General features: G+C 39.1%; 1 protein-coding gene across 3 annotated transcripts in view; it reads right to left on the bottom strand.

Annotated features, from left to right (window-relative positions):
* The window catches only part of LOC138352238 (uncharacterized), a 171,678-nt gene that overhangs the window by 135,884 nt on the left and 18,007 nt on the right, over positions 1 to 17,787 (bottom strand). The gene's annotated exons all lie outside the window — the stretch shown is intronic.

Here is a 17,787-nt window from a genome sequence, read left to right as displayed (position 1 = left end):
GTGGAGACAAGAGCGTAATGGGGTCATTTAGTCGTTCTGTACATCGAGGTAGGGGTTAGGCCTGCTCGGGAGGAGGCCTGATCGACGACCGGGCCGCGGGGACGTTAAGCCCCGGAAGCACCTCAAGGTAACCGCAAGGTAAGGTTTGTAGCTGAGGAGACGACGAATTGTGTTTCCAGGTGTTTCTAGGTTTCCAGGCCTCTGTTTTCTTGTAGCTAACAACAGGTGAAGTCTAGGATTATTTTAGCATTTACAATTTCAACCAATTTCTTTACCTTTGCTTTCTTGGTCCGGCAGTGGAATCCCCTAGTGATCCTTAGGAATTTAATTTGGTTAGAGAGAATGAAATGTATTTTCTCAAAATATTCTTCCTATTTGAAAATTACATATATTGGCGACTTATCGCCTAGTCTAACAGCTACAACCTTATTCTTACGAAGACTCCATGGTAAGCTTATGAAGTAGCTTCTTTAAGTTTAGATGACAGTATGATGCTTCTGTAGTTACCACGAGCCTGACCTCCATCTATCAGAAGCTTTGCTTGTAATGAATCCATGGTGACGACCTTACTCTGTGTCTTAAAGTCGAATACGTCCTCAAGCAGGATCTTCAACTCCGCCTTTCAGGTCATCTCTCTTAGGTGCTATTGAGGAGATTGTCCTTGTTGAGTTGAACCTTAAACCTCATGTCTATTGTAGGTATTTAATGGCATTCTTTTTGCAGGTGTCTTGCCTTCATGGAACACTTGCTATGGCTTAAGAAAGCCTTCGAGTGAGGTTCACTTACGAGATGGAGAGGGATGGTAAGTTACCTTTTCTACATGTAAAAGTCTCGGAAAAGAATGCTGGCTTTCATACTGCTGCCAATACTAAGGAAAAACCAACATAGAAATTCTCCTTAATGCTAGCAGTGAGTGCTCTGTTAAGTACAGACGAAGTGTTATCGACGCCTGTGTTAACCTTGCATCTTACCCAGCTTCAGTTGGAAGCAGATTGATGAGGAGCTCAGTAGAAGTAGGTAGTTCTTGGCTTACAACGTATACTCTAACGGTTAGGTTGACAAGACCATTAAAAGAAAGGTGAACTGCAATGCTCTTTCTTGCTGAAAAGGTCGAAACTACAGTATTCATTCAACCTCTCCTAATTCACCTATTTTAATTCCATTCAACTTCTACAGGGAAATACCTTTCCTCGGCTCTCATGACGGAGAAAACAGCCCTGTAGGACATTAATACAAACGTGAATAACCAGAAGACAATTCACAATTTACTTCAGGAGAAAGAACACCTGAGCCAACCTGCTCATGAAGAACGCCATCGCCACCAAGTGAAATCCCATAAGAATGTCGTCTGTATCTTTACATACCCACTTGTGTACTTCAAGCCCCACTGATCTCAACATATAGACAAGACAATAACATCTCTTTCAAGGTGCTTGACAATGCACAGACCAACAATGCAGTGTCAGAGATCACATCGTTTCTACACATAACCAGATCATCACGAGAGATAGCCTGACCAACCACGACCAACCAATCGACATACACAACCTCAACAGAAACTAGGTGTAGCCGAAGCACTACATATCAAACACTCTCATCCAGATATCAACAGCTAGCTTAGACCTAAGTACACCTTATTATCGAGACCAAGCCACAACTTCCACCTCACTTCCCACCTACTGTCCCAATCGATATTGACTGTGTATCACCTCATCTCTCATCCTAAACGATACATGTGATGTATGTATACATTACATATGTATCCACTTCCATGCTACCATGTATCCACCTCTGCCTCCGTAGATGTTGAAGAGAGTTTGAGCGAAACACGTGCTTTTGGGGGTCACGCTTCAGGCTCGATAAAACTGTACAAAAGAACTTTAGTGAGTTATTTCTTTAACTTCATTTCTAAATGCAGAAGAGCAGGAAATACGTAAAAGATTCGTACTGGGCATCATTGATTTAACGACGCCTTAAACCTTTCGGACGCCTTAAAAGTACACATAAGCATAAATCAATCCATTTTGTTTGGAAAATGCAGTTGTTCCTCTCCAGCACAAGAATGGTGTCAAATAATGTGCAAATGTTGCCTCTTCTAGACAAAACATTGTTTTTTCAAAAAAATGGACAGTGATGCCCCCTTTCAAAACACTGATAACTTATACCACTGTGCCCTGAGGCTCGCCTAGATCACCACGTCTCTTGAAACAAATCTCCGCAATGACCTCCTGGTTGATACCTGGTTGATGGGGTTCTGGGAGTTCTTCTACTCCCCAAGCCCGGCCCGAGGCCAGGCTCGACTTGTGAGAGTTTGGTCCACCAGGCTGTTGCTTGGAGCGGCCCGCAGGCCCACATACCCACCACAGCCCTCCATCTCTTGCCAGCACACAACATCCTTGGTTCTTTATAGGCATTTTTTTTTTATCTTCCATTGAACCTTGATTTTCATTTATGTAAACGCCACCAGTTCACCATGTTTTACCTTCCCGTCAGGAGGCACGCCAGCTTCAGGATGTTCTCTGTACAGTTTAAATAAAGCGAAACGTGTATTTTTTATTTCGTTTTTTTTTTTTTGCATCTTGGTGATATTATTGCATTTTAGTCTTCTTTATTTAGAATATATTTTGTGGTGTCAGTCTTGGCAGGACGTTGTGGGTGAGGGGCTGAATATATATATATATATATATATATATATATATATATATATATATATATATATATATATATATATATATATATATATATATATATATATATATATATATATATATAATATAATGATCACAGAAGCATTGATCCATGTATGCGGAAAAACCACATGTAAAAAATAGCGAATGCTTAACACGTTTTCGGCTTAAGTCACCTTCATCAGAGCCAAGTAGAATGAAGTTGGAAACAGATTGATTGATTGATAAAGATTAAGCCACCCAAGAGGAGGCACGGGCATGAATAGCCCGTAAGATGGAAACATGGTTGATCAGACTTACATACCCGCCAAGGCAGATTACCTGACCAATAAGAAAAGGTGATGGGAAGGAAACAAAAGAGAAAAGGTAACTACAGAAGGCCTAATAACCCATACGAGGCAGCTCCTATTAATATCCATAACTGGAAGATATATAAGAGTGCCAAACAGGTTAAATGGATGCTATATTGTATTGACATTGCTATATTGAAGCTTATATGGGGAATATCCCCATGTAAGCCAGGTGGTCAGGTGATGTCCCCTGGCGGGTATATAGGGCTGATCAACTATGTTTCCATCTTCATTCTCCTTTCCATATATATAAATAAGTATATGTGTGTGTGTGTGTATGTGTGTGTGTGTGTGTGTGTGTGTGTGTGTGTGTTTGTGTGTGTGTGTGTGTGTTTGTGTGTGTATAGTGAATTAAAATAATGCATAGGGGTTAATCAACCTCTAAAAGGCTGTTCCATGGGTTTATTGCTCAAGCGGTGAAAAGAAATTCTTTCGACTTGAAAAAATATTATTGTGGGTTTGGCAGGTCTTGAAATTGCTGCCTTGTGTTTGAGTCCGATTGCACCAAACAAAAGAGATGAACTATATTTCTATCAATACTTTAAATGTCTCTCAATGAGGCCAGCCAATGTCGAGCCTTGTTTGTGAGGTGTCAGTCCTGTGGCCCTCAACCGTTCCTGCAAAAGCAAGTTGATTTATTTCTGGGTTTATTTCCTCAACTCTGTACTCAACGTTGTCCAGACTGATAGCGTATTTTCGTATGCGAGGAAGTCAGCGTGGCATGCAGAGAGAGAGAGAGAGAGAGAGAGAGAGAGAGAGAGAAAGAGAGATTTGCGAAGCCCACAGTCGTTTTCTTACTCGTGTGAACAAAGGTTCATCTGATTACTACCAAGATAAAGTGGCTCCTTTTTTCGGCAGCTGCAACTAGTTCAGCAATTTTCAATGATTGATGGATTATCAGGCGTCGAAGCTATTTTATCTTAATTCACAGAAAATGTCTGCAATGTTTCTGCCTGGTATAGCGTAGATTGCTTCTATTATGACATGGATGATTGGGGAGGATTGCTACTAGATACTAATATGTGGATCTTCAGGAAACGTTTAAATTCTTAGTTTGATTACCTTTTGGGTTCTCTTCAGACTCTTCTTGTAAGCATCTTGGTCTGGTTGATAGAGTGACGGTCTTGCATTTTTCAACGCCTGAACTCTAATCTTCGATATATAAAGTGAACCAAAATTGCACTCACACACACACACACACACACACACACACACACACACACACACACACACACACACACACACACACACACACACACACACACACACACACACACACGCACACACACCAGACTAATAAGGGCCTGGTAGCTGAGTGGACAGCGCTTAGTATTCGTAATCCTAGGGACCGCGAATCGATCCCCGGCGATGGCGGAAACAAATGGGCAGAGTTTCTTTCACCGTGATGCACCTGCTCACCTAGCAGTAAATAGGTACCTGGGAGCTTTACATCTGTTACGGGCTGCTTCCTTGGGAGGAGGGGGGGGGGTGTTTGTGAAGAAGAAAATTATTTTTTTTGATTGATTGACAATTGAGAGGCGGGCGGAAAGAGCTTTAGCTCAACCCCCGCAAGCACAACTAGGTGAATACAATTAGGTGAATACACACGTACACTTATGTACACATACTCACGCGCCAAACGAATAGACTGAGATAAGTCAATTATATAGAAGTCGGGTGTATAGAAGTCGATTTGTATAAGGGGCTCTCTAGTACCGACCTCAAGGGTCGGTACTAGAGGGCCCCTTCTGTTTCTAAGATATGTAAAAGATTTAAAAGCGGAAGTAAACTCATTCTTATCCATGTTTTCTGATGATGCTAAGTTAACGAGAAGAATCAAAACTTGAGGGAGACCGCAATACACTACAGTTGAAAAAATTAACTCTCCGAGTTAATTTAAAATTAACCCTCCGAGTTATTTTTTTCCATTTTGTTTGGACTGACGCTAAAGAGATTCACTGTGTTGATCCTGTTAACATTTCCTAAAGGCAGAGGTGAAATAAAGTTAAGATAGCCTGAACAACGGAATATATAATGAAAGAGAATGAGGTAAAGTATGATGCCACATAGGCTAAAGGGCCATTTATTTGTATTTTCCTTACTTCCAATCTTTTTATAATAGCTGGGGGCAGGTCGCTGGTTATTCAGCCTTGATCTTGAGAATATACTTGTGTGAGAGGCAGCTGTTAATAGCTGGTTCAGATATAATATGATATGTTGTGCTTCGCCGTTGTTTAATCTAATATTATCATTGTTTTTTTTTCGATTATTTCAATATTTTTTTCGGTCAGGATAACTCTGGTGGCGATCTGGCTGTGAGGGAGAGAGATTATGTTTTAAGATAGAGTCTTGTTGCTTGAGCATTGAAAGAAGACGTTGTTTGAATACATCCTCGTTGACATGGATCTAAAACCTGATGTCAACTACAATTATCCTGTTGACATATTCCTGTAGGTACCTGCACAATGGGCGATTGCTACGTGGATACATTCCAGGTGAAGTTTCCATGTTGTGTTTCACTAACGAGATGGAGAGTGGAGGTAAGTTGCCGTTCCTAGATGTAACAGTCACGGAGGAAAGAAATGGTGGCCTTCACTCTACAGAAAAGGAAAGGAAGATTCAGGAGAAGCGCCAAGGCATTACGACTATATAGCACTTGGAAGGAGGGTCAGAATAAGGAGTTGGGATGGGACGGGTGGAAAAGGAATGGTGCCCAACCACTTGGATGGTAGGGAATTAAACGTCGACCTGCATGAAGCGAGACCGTCGCTCTACCGTCCTGCTCAAGTGGTTGGGCAAGTGAGTGCCCTGACAGGCACAGGGGAAGTGTTGTTGACGCCTGTGTCGACCTTGCCTTCACACACACACACACACACACACACACACACGCACACACACACACACACACACACACACACACACACACACACACACACACACACACACACACACACACACACACACACACACACACACCTCCAGTTGGAAGCAGGTTGACGAGGAACTCAGCAGAATAAAGCGGAGAACTAGGCTGACAGAAGCAGAGAATGTAACCAGAGAGACGAAAGCTGAGAGAAATGAACAGACATAAGCAGGGATATAAACATACAGAAGTATGGAGTAGAACAGTAAAAGAACAGAAGTAGTGAGAAGAACTGAACAAGCCACAAGCAGGGAACAGAACTTGAGAGAGAGGCTCAGAGTAGAACTGAACAGACGGAAAAAGCTATAAAAAACTAGACAGACAATTTGACTGACACACTAAACCTGATTTTGGAGAGGCACTGAAATTTCTCATGTAAGGGAAAAAATGGGAAATAATTTTTGGGTTCTTTTGACCTTGAGAAAACGACTCGTTATTGCTGGGTCAGTGTGTTGTCAGCTCTGTATTAAACCCGTTCAGCTACTGTACAAATATAGCCAACAGTTATCGCTCGTTGATGATATCATCTGGTACTTTGACTTGACTGTAAGTACCATGTAATGAGTGTATTAAATGGATATTTTTGCGGTGGTTATCATAGTGTAGACTTCTCCCCCTTCACCCCCTCCTGTTATCATACTTGGTCTCTATTCACTGTCCAATGTCCATTGTCCCCTCTTTTGATCCTAATTATCTATTATATACCCCTTGTGTCCCCACTGCCAATTATTCTTGTTCCTGTTTGTATTCCTCCTTGTTATCATCTACATTCGTGTCTGATTTATAATTAATTTATTATTCATGCTTCACTTTATTCAGCCATTATTATCCACCATGTTGGCTTCATCGCTAAGCAAATGTTCTGTCTTTATTCATCCTAATATCCTTGGACAGCTTCAACTCAATGAAACATCAACACTCAATCCTTATTCCTCCCTCACTTTATTAGGATATCCTCACCTTCACTCACCTATGATATCGCAGCCAGATATAGAGGGGAACTCTCTCTCACTTAATCCAGAGTTCTTCCTGTTTCTCTAGCTTGAAATGGAATCTATTTAGTCTGACAGTGTCAAATGCTTTATAACAGTCAAGGAAGATGCACTCTGTCCAATGTTCTTCCTGATGATTAATTTGAGTGCTTATAGACATAATTCTACTGTTCTAAATGTTTCTTTAACATCCTTATGATTAGTTTTGTTTGCACCTTATAAGGAGATGTTTGTTAGTGACACTGGTTTGTACTTCAGTGGCGCTTAGTCTGCATTCATTTTTTGTATATATATATATATATATATATATATATATATATATATATATATATATATATATATATATATATATATATATATATATATATATATATATATAATGGTAACCACATTCGCCGTTTTCTAAATATTTGGTACTTCTCTCTCTCTTATAGTAAGAAGTTGAATATTACGGTAAGAATTGTCGTCTTCGTCGTTTCTTCAATTTCTGGTGTGTGGTTTGTTCAAAGTCTAGTTTGTTCTACGTGAACATAAAATCTAGCCATGCTGGCAGGGATTTCTTCACAGGCATGCTCTGTTTTGAAGTTCCTTTCTGTACTTCTACTAGCTTCGTCCTCCATGTCTTCTCTCTCCCCTTCTCGGTTCTATTGTTTCTCAGTTTAGCCATGATTGAAGTCGCCCATTACAAGCAACTTTAGCTTCAGTCTTTCTCTCCTTGCAGCATATTTATGGAAATCTAGCTAATGTTGTCATATTCTTGTACACGTCTTTAATAGATGTCTGTGAGAAGTTAGGTCAAGCCACCTTTACTCTCATCTTTCCTGGTAATTTCAGCAACACTTGGACCTTATCTTTCCTAAGTAACCATTTAGCACTGACCAGCAACCTGCTATCCCAGCCACCTGTTTCCATTGTCATCTTGCAATTTTTTTTACAAAGGGAATATTGAATTAGTAATCATTTCAGTTATTTCATTATCAAATGTTTCTTTTACAGCAGGATTCGTGCTGTTTCAGTTCATTTGCTTTATTTGTTGTTCCATCAGCATTAATGTTTCTAATTTTGAGACTCTTCAGTGTTGGTAAGTATTAAATGCAACTTCCAGTCTCAGGCTTGAAGTACAGGGATAATAGTGGTGCAGGTTATCAATTTACAGCGAGAGGAAGTGATAAGGGACTTTTGACGAATTAAAAAAATAAATAGATATGAGGGCAATAATTGAAGTGTGTGTGTGTGTGTGTGTGTGTGTGTGTGTGTGTGTGTGTGTGTGTGTGTGTGTGTGTGTGTGTGTGTGTGTGTGTGTGTGAGCGTGCATATTTAATATTTACTATTTGTGCCTGCAGAATCGAGCAATTAGCTCTTTGACCCTGTTTTTCTAACCGATATATTTTTTCATCTATTATGTCTAACAAAAATATATTTCTCTCTAACATACACACACACACACACACACACACACACACACACACACACACACACACACACACACACACACACACACACACACACACACACACACACACACACACACGTTCCTAAGATGCAGCCCGTAGCAGCTGTCTAGCTCTCGGGTACCTATTTAATTCAAGGTGAACAGGAAAATCAGGAGAAAGTTTACCCATTTCTTTCCGCCTCGGCTGGGAATCGAACCCAGGCCCTTAGGGCTACAACTCCTCAAGCGCTGTCCACTTAGTCGCAAGGTTCTCTATTCGCCTAGTTGTATTCACCTAGTTGTGCTTGCGGGGGTTGAGCTCTGCCCCTTCGGCCCGCCTCTCAACTGCCAATCAACTGTTTCTACTACTACTACTATTTTTTTCCCCACACCACACACACACACACACCCCAGGAAGCAGTCCGTGACAGCTGACTAACTCCCAGGTACCTATTTATTGATTGGTAACAGGGAAATAGGGTGAAAGAAACTCTGCCCATCGTTTCTCCCCTGCGCCCGGGATCAAACCCGGGACCACAAGATCACGTGTACAGCGTGTTGTCCGCTCGGCCACCGGGTCCTGTGTATGTGTGTATGTGTGTGTGTGTGTGTGTGTGTGTGTGTTTGTGTGTGTGTGTGTGTGTGTGTGTGTGTGTGTGTGTGTGTGTGTGTGTGTGTGTGTGTGTGTGTGTGTGTGTGTGTGTGTGTGTGTGTGTTATTATCCAGTTAAACTGGAAAATAAATTTATTCGTTGTATAAAACCCAGATCTTATTTATTGTATAATTGATTGGTTGATTTGCCTCCAGGAACTTAAGCAATGTAGTCAGTTTGTGGTGAATATTCTCTCTCTCTCTCTCTCTCTCTCTCTCTCTCTCTCTCTCTCTCTCTCTCTCTCTCTCTCTCTCTCTCTCTCTCTCTCTCTCTCTCTCTCTCTCTCTCTCTCTTTTCTTCCTTTCACTATGGCCATAATTATGATCAGTCATTTTATCCAGCCTGAATTTATAAAATCATATTATTTTATATAAGTGCCAAGTTAAGCTAAACTAAATTAGGGTATGTTAGGTTAGGATAAGTTAACAAATCCACAAGGGCAGTGACGAGGACTCGAACCTGCGTCTGGGAGCATCCCAGACATATGTGAGGTATGGTAGGATAAGTTAGATCGCTCTCAAATTATCACTCACCTATATATTAATTCTTTCATACATTAGCTTAAATATTTTTTTTTTACAAATTTAAATATTGTTTTCCTCAATTTTTAGAAATTCTTTTTGAATTTGAAATCCTCTAAAAAATTGTGTCGAAATTTTAATTAAAAAAAATTATAATTACAATAATCAAAATAATAATTATATTTATTATTAATATTTTAAATAACTTTAATTTCGTAAGTTATATTGTTTCCTCACTTGTCATACCTCACCTATGGCCCCTTCATCATACCTCAGCCATAGTGTTTTAATCATTATACTTAAACATTATACCATCATTATACCATGTTGTGCTCCTCATTATGCCTCAGCCATGGTCCTCCTGCGCATACCTTAGTCATGGCTCTCCTCATATCTCAGGCAGGGGTATACCTCATTTTTCAGCCATTATCCTCATACCTGAGCAATGGTCCTCCCTTCTCATGCCTTAGCCATGGTGCTGTCACTCATTCCTCAACTATGGTCTTCCTCATATCTGAGCCATGGTTCTCATCCTCATACCTCATCCTCATCTTGCACTGTGATATCAAGGTGCATTATATCTGATTTTAATTATAGAAATTTTATCACATAGGCAAATATAATGTATATATAATTCTTGTGGCTTTTATATATTATTTAAGATTAGTTTCTCAATCCTCTATCATTAATCCGGGCAGCAAATTCATGTCACATCTATAATTATTTCACATTTTTGCTGTTCTCAGGAGGGTTTCAAAAATTTTGGTAATTCCCATCTAGTTCAAAGTATATTTCACTTCTTAGATTGGTTTATTCTCGACATATATATATATATATATAATTTTTTTCGTCAACAGTACTGCTCCGACATCTGACAAAACTCTCCCGCTATCAAAATTCTCATCACTTCAACGAAGCTAACTTAAAGTAACGTAACCTAACCAAACCTAACCTAAGCAAACCTGACATAAAAGCTTGTGTCAGCCTTCCATCTAAAAGTTGCATATCTCTCTCTCTCTCTCTCTCTCTCTCTCTCTCTCTCTCTCTCTCTCTCTCTCTCTCTCTCTCTCTCTCTCTCTCTCTCTCTCTCTCTCTCTCTCTCTCTCTCTCTCTCTCTCTCTCTCTCTCTCTCTCTCTCTCTCTCTCTCTCTCTCTCTCTCTCTCTCTCTCTCTCTCACTCTCTCTCTCCTCAAATTTCAGGAAATTCTAAGCTGTTCACTTAATATGTTATTTTCTTAGGATCTAACATTACTGAGAGCAAAAATTGAGATTTTTCTTCCACAAAAAAGTATATGGAATTCATTTATGCATTAATTGGGACTGTATGAAAAAAAAATCCAAATTACAATTTTTACACAATTTTTTTCTTTTACAGTTATTTCTCTTTAGAAAATTAATGTTTAAATGTATGTTGATATGTATATTTTGCAATGATAGTTTTTCATTATAAATTAAGTTAACCTAATCAAAGTTATCATAAATATTTTGATTATTTCTCAATAATGCCTAAAACAGATATTAAATGTATTAATATGTGGATATTATTAGGTGTGAACTCATCTCAAATTAAACATATGAAAATATCGAAAATCGATCTGGTAGTTAAATCAACAGGTATTGCTTATATATATATATATATATATATATATATATATATATATATATATATATATATATATATATATATATATATATATATATATATATATATATATATATATATATATCGGGAGAGCGCTCTCTCCCAATCTCCCCACATTCACATCTCTATTTCCCTGTATCCCATTTTCTTCCTACCACCCATCTTAACCCTCTCCTACCTTCTCTTCTTCTCTCTACCTTCTCTCCAGCTCGCGTTTTTACCCCTCTTCTCCTCACTTTTCTCCCTATCTCTCCTTCTCTCCCCACTAACATTCCCTCAATCTCTTAGTTCCAATCTTACCTCTCCCCTCTCTCTCTCACTCCTTCTCTCATCTCTCTTAACCAGTCTCTCCTTCACTATGCCTCCATCTCTGTCCAAGAAAATATAATATAGATTTTTTCACTTTAGTAATACATTTAGGTATATGTGCATTTGTGCAGCTGTCCTAGACTATATGACGGGGAGTATATAGTGTGGCAAATAACTAGCTACGTGATGCTAAAAATCCCCATTACACAGGATGGTTAGTCGTACAGAGGCATGTGATAAGTAGGCTGCATTGGCTAACATTGCGTGCAATATGAGGATATCATCATGAACACAAGAGTGAATAAAGTAATTGCAAAGCTCCAGGTACCTCATGCTAACGGGTCTGAATGGTCTAATAACTGGGCATTCGGTGATGTAGTAAAGGAGATCATTCCTAGTTCCTGCTCACAGAGTATGCACCTGGTGTGCTCAGTATTGGGAGGATCCGTCACCTGTAGCCACCTGCCACTGGTAACGGTAGCCACCTGCCACAGGTAACGGTAGCCACCTGCCACAGGTAACGGTAGCCACCTGTCACAGGTAACGGTAGCCACCTGTCACAGGTAACGGTAGCCACCTGCCACTGGTAACGGTAGCCACCTGTCACAGGTAACGGTAGCCACCTGCCACTGGTAACGGTAGCCACCTGCCACAGGTAACGGTAGCCACCTGCCACAGGTAACTGTAGCCACCTGCTACAGGTAACGGTAGCCACCTGCCACAGGTAACGGGAGCCACCTGCCACAGGTAATTGTAGCCACCTGTCACAGGTAACGGTAGCCACCTGCCAAAGGTAACGGTAGCCACCTGCCACAGGTAATTGTAGCCACCTGCCATAGGTAAAGGTAGCCACCTGTCACAGGTAACGGTAGCCACCTGCCAAAGGTAACGGTAGCCACCTGCCACAGATAAAGGTAGCCACCTGTCACAGGTAGCGGTAGCCACCTGCCACAGGTAACGATAGCCACCTGCCACAGGTAATTGTAGCCACCTGCCACAGGTAACAGTAACCCAACCTGATCCTGGCAACCACTGTGTTACAAAGTCTGGTGGACGATTTCTGCTACGATTTGTTCAGATATGAAACTTATGCTTATAACCGAATTTTCTGTTTTCGTCAAGAAATCTTGGGAACCGGCCACCCATCTTCCGCCGGCTTTGTCAGGGGGTCAATATATGGGGCTTGTTCAACCCCCTCGTTCTTAATGCAACCAATTGGACCGACATCGACCAGCCTGCGGCAGTCTAGTAATACAAGCAATACAGTAGGCCTGTATTCCTTGAACATCTATTGAATCACGAAAGTGCCAGGATTATTTAAATTTTAATTTTTCCTGAATAGTTAGTTATGCCCAATTGAATCCTACTACGGCCTACTTGGCCTACTATGCAAGGCCCGATTTGCCTAATAAACTGAGTTTTCCTGAAGTTAAATATTTTCTTAAAATTGTTTCTTATGAAAAAATAAAGCTTTTTCATTATATAACATGTGATTTAATTTGTATAAACATAAGTTAAAAGCGACAATCGACTTGAGAATGGTCCAGGACGGACCGAAACGTCGTCGTCCCTTCAACTTCTAGTGTGTGGTCTGGTCAACATAAGTTAAAACTAACGTAGAAAACCAAACCTAACTTACCTAACCTAAACTAACATAACTAAGTTTGTAATTGATGATCTTTATATAATATAATAATAATATTAATTGAAATAAACCAATTGGATTTTTTTTTAAGAACAAGAATTACTCTGCCTATAAGGCAAATAGTGCTTTGCATGCTAGGCCAAGTAGTGCGTTCTGGCAATTAGGTACGATATATATATCTATATAAATATATATATATATATATATATATATATATATATATATATATATATATATATAAATATATATGACAATGTCAGACCACGAAGGAAAAATGAAACAGGAAATTTCCTTAAGTACTTTCGTATATTAAATACATCTTCAGAAGGTCCTTCTGAAGATGTATTTAATATACGAAAGTACTTAAGGAAATTTCCTGTTTCATTTTTCCTTCGTGGTCTGACATTGTCACATTCTTAATCACGTGTTTATTTTCGTGATATACACACACACACACATATATATATATATATATATATATATATATATATATATATATATATATATATATATATATATATATATATATATATATATATATATATATATATATATACAGCACAAGCTGTTATTGTCAGATTTATTATGAACTTTATACTATTACAACTTAATATGTTTGTGAAACAATGCATTTTTTGCAACAGTTCGCTGGCAATATTAATGCATTTATCTGAGAGACGCATATGTTCTCTGACAATATACCCACTGGGCATTGCAAGCTGTTCTTGCTACACACAGTAAGAACAGTCTCGGAGATAACAAGTCTTTTAGGGATAACTCCCCAAAATCTTGTTTTGGTCCTTGAAATATATATATATATATATATATATATATATATATATATATATATATATATATATATATATATATATATATATATATATATATATATATATATATACAGCAAATCTAACATAATGAACAGTTGACGCAAGTGTTATATAGCACATGCTAAGATACACTATGAGACGCATACACGCTGTGTACAGGTCTCTCTCTATGGCATACATACGACAACATGTTACAAGTATTGACGAGAGATGAGAGACAAATTGATGAAAGATTGACTGTGGAATCCATGAAGGATAGTAACACAACGTAACACAACGTAACACAGTTTTTACTCTTGGGTAATAAGTGACCATTTCTAATTCCTTATGCCTGCAAAGTAGAGAAAAAATTGGTTATATTCCCCTCAAAACTTTGCTTTGACCTTTGAGGGAAAAAGTCTTTAAGGTACTTGATTCCTTATCTTGAACTGAAACATTGTTTAGTAAGTAGGCAGCTTTCAGGTACCTTCAAGATGTCTTAGGTAAAGCCAAAGCGAACTTTGAGGGGTAGTGATAGTTTAATTTTCTGTACTCTGGAGTTATACTCTTATGCAGGCGATGAGTCACAATAACGTGGCTGAAGTATGTTGACCAGACCACACACTAGAAATTGAAGGGACGACGACGTTTCGGTCCGTCCTGGACCATTCTCAAGTCGAAACGTCGTCATTATACTCTTACTCTTATACTTTTAATCTGTACTCTTATAACAAATAAGGAAATAATACGTACTCCCCAGTAAAAAAATAAGCAGTATAATTGTAATGTCTTCTGAATATAACAATTTCAATCTCTCTTCATATTGACACGTACAAATCTTAAAAAAAATACTTTTAAACCATTTGAGTTGTTCAGAGCAGACTGCTAAACTTCAGATATTGACGTTATAACTTCTATGTATTTCACCATTTGCTTAAAAATCAATTATAGAAAAAGCATATTCTTAAACTGTATAATAAATCATGCTACATCGCTTAAAATTAATATCCTGACTAGAGCCGTTGATTAACTGAACCTCAATCAAACAAATCTTTGAAACCTCAATTCTATTTCCATGTTATATGGCGATAGAATTTTTGATTTACCAAAAAAATGGATTTCTAAAGAGTCGCTGGCGTACTTCAAAACCAATATAGAACCCAATAAATATCGAGGAGTAGATGACAAACTGAAAAATATAATAGATGATTTTTACGTATCGCCTTCAGTTATTCCTATAATTAATGTACAATATTCTTACATAAGACGAGTTTATATATATATATATATATATATATATATATATATATATATATATATATATATATATATATATATATATATATATATATATATATATATATATATATATATATATATATATTGTTCTCTGTCTACTTTTATACTTTAAATGAATCATCCCAAAAATAATAAATAATATTAAACTACATATTTTACAATTATTTATTCCCTGAACTACTAAATGGTGTACATACAATACCTTACTGTAGACGGCTCGGTTGCATGAGGGTGTAGGAGCTTCATACAACAGCTATTAGTGTTGACACTAATGAATGTATTGCCTCATGTGTGTGTATGTGTGTGTGTGTGTGTGTGCGTGTGTGTGTGTGTGTGTGCGTGTGTATGTGTGTGTGCGTGCGTGTGTGTGTGTGAGAGATGCAGTAAAATAAATATCTTCATTAATTCGAGAAACTGAAAAGTATATTGTCATTCTATTTCCTTCTCTAATATATTTATTATTATAAAACATATTATCGTTTTGATATATTTTAATCACTGTTCCAAAACCTTGTTATTAAAGAGCTTCACTTTAGCTCTGCAGAGCTCTTCAAGAATACAAGAAGCGTTCCCCCTTTGTATCATGACACCGAGGCGCTGGAAGAGGAAACTGGCAGCTACTGGATCTTTAATTTGCTTACCGAGTTAAGCACCATTAACAATGCACCATTAACAATGCACCATTAACAATGTTCCACGTCCCTTTGTTTAATAACTTTCTACTTCTCCCTCAAGATTTCAGCCCCACCACCTTCATTCTAACGTATTTAGGTATTAGCCAAGGTAGATGGATACATGTAGTCCATCTACCTAATAGAACGTCGCATTTTAACGTATAATCTACCTAGGGCTAAAAAAAATGGTCGTACTAGAAAATGGAAGCGGTTCACGAAATTAACGTACTGTCGCGTTTTCTGTTTTGGGTTCTCTGGGAGGATAGGATAAGGGCACTTTAGCACGACCGTCTCTTGACGTTGGGGAAACCTTAGGAGACCTTAGGCTGGCAGGGTAATTTCATCTGGAAACTTGTGATCGTTTCGAATTTTCTTTTCTATTAATATTTTCCATGATTTTTCCTATGAACTGATATGTATATTCAACTCAATATATTGTGTGTATGCGTTTTGTATATTTTGAAACAAAACTAAGTTAGCAACCCAACTTAAGTTCGCCTAATCTAACTTAACTTAAATAGGCCAATTATTCCTCACTATTGTCTAACTTTTGTAACATGTGGATGCAGGGCGAGAGGGGTGGTGACGCAGGTTTGGACGCAGGGAGAGATGGGTGCTGACGCAGGTATGGACGCAGGGCGAGGGCGTGCTGACGCAGGCGGAGCAGTATTCCATGGCCCCTTCGTATCAGGTAGATTTCATACCTTGCTGACTACATACCTTGCTGACTACATACCTTGCTGACTACATACCTGACTGACTTCATACCTGGCAGACTTCATACCTGGCAGACTTCATACCTGGTAGACTTCATACCTGGCAGACTTCATACCTGGCAGACTTCATACCTGGCAGACTTCATACCTGGCAGACTTCATACCTGGCAGACTTCATACCTGGCAGACTTCATACCTGGCAAACTTCATACCTGGCAGACTTCATACCTGGCAGACTTCATACCTGGCAGACTTCATACCTGGCAGACTTCATACCTGGCAGACTTCATACCTGGTAGACTTCATACCTGGTAGACTTCATACCTGGTAGACTTCATACCTGGCAGACTTCATACCTGGCAGACTTCATACCTGGCAGACTTCATACCTGGCAGACTTCATACCTGGCAGACTTCATACCTGGCAGACTTCATACCTGGCAGACTTCATACCTGGTAGACTTCATACCTGGTAGACTTCATACCTGGTAGACTTCATACCTGGTAGACTTCATACCTGGCAGACTTCATACCTGGCAGACTTCATACCTGGCAGACTTCATACCTGGCAGACTTCATACCTGGTAGATTTCATACCTTGCTGACTACATACCTTGCTGACTACATACCTTGCTGACTTCATACCTGGCAGACTTCATACCTGGCAGACTTCATACCTGGCAGACTTCGTACCTGGTAGACTTCGTACCTGGTAGACTTCATACCTGGCAGACTTCATACCTGGCAGACTTCATACCTGGCAGACTTCATACCTGGCAAACTTCATACCTGGCAGACTTCATACCTGGCAGACTTCACACCTGGCAGACTTCATACCTGGTAGACTTCATACCTGGCAGACTTCATACCTGGCAGACTTCACACCTGGCAGACTTCATACCTGGCAGACTTCATACCTGGCAGACACTAAGATTATATTACAGATAAACTTTCTTTACCCCCTTGACACAGTCTTCCTTCTTCATAAACAGTGATTATATTGGCGTGCTCTCCTCCTCCTCCTCTTCATCTTAATCATCTTAAGTCACATTTCGTTTTCTAATTCATTATCTTAAGTCGCATTTCGTTTTCTAATTCATTTTCCAGTTGGGTCCCCTTCCTTATGTGGCGTCATGA

The sequence above is a fragment of the Procambarus clarkii genome, chromosome 52 (assembly GCF_040958095.1).
Source record: "Procambarus clarkii isolate CNS0578487 chromosome 52, FALCON_Pclarkii_2.0, whole genome shotgun sequence".
NCBI lineage: Eukaryota > Metazoa > Arthropoda > Malacostraca > Decapoda > Cambaridae > Procambarus > Procambarus clarkii.
The sequence above is the reverse complement of the archived record's forward strand: the minus strand, read 5'-3'. Positions and strand labels throughout refer to the sequence as shown.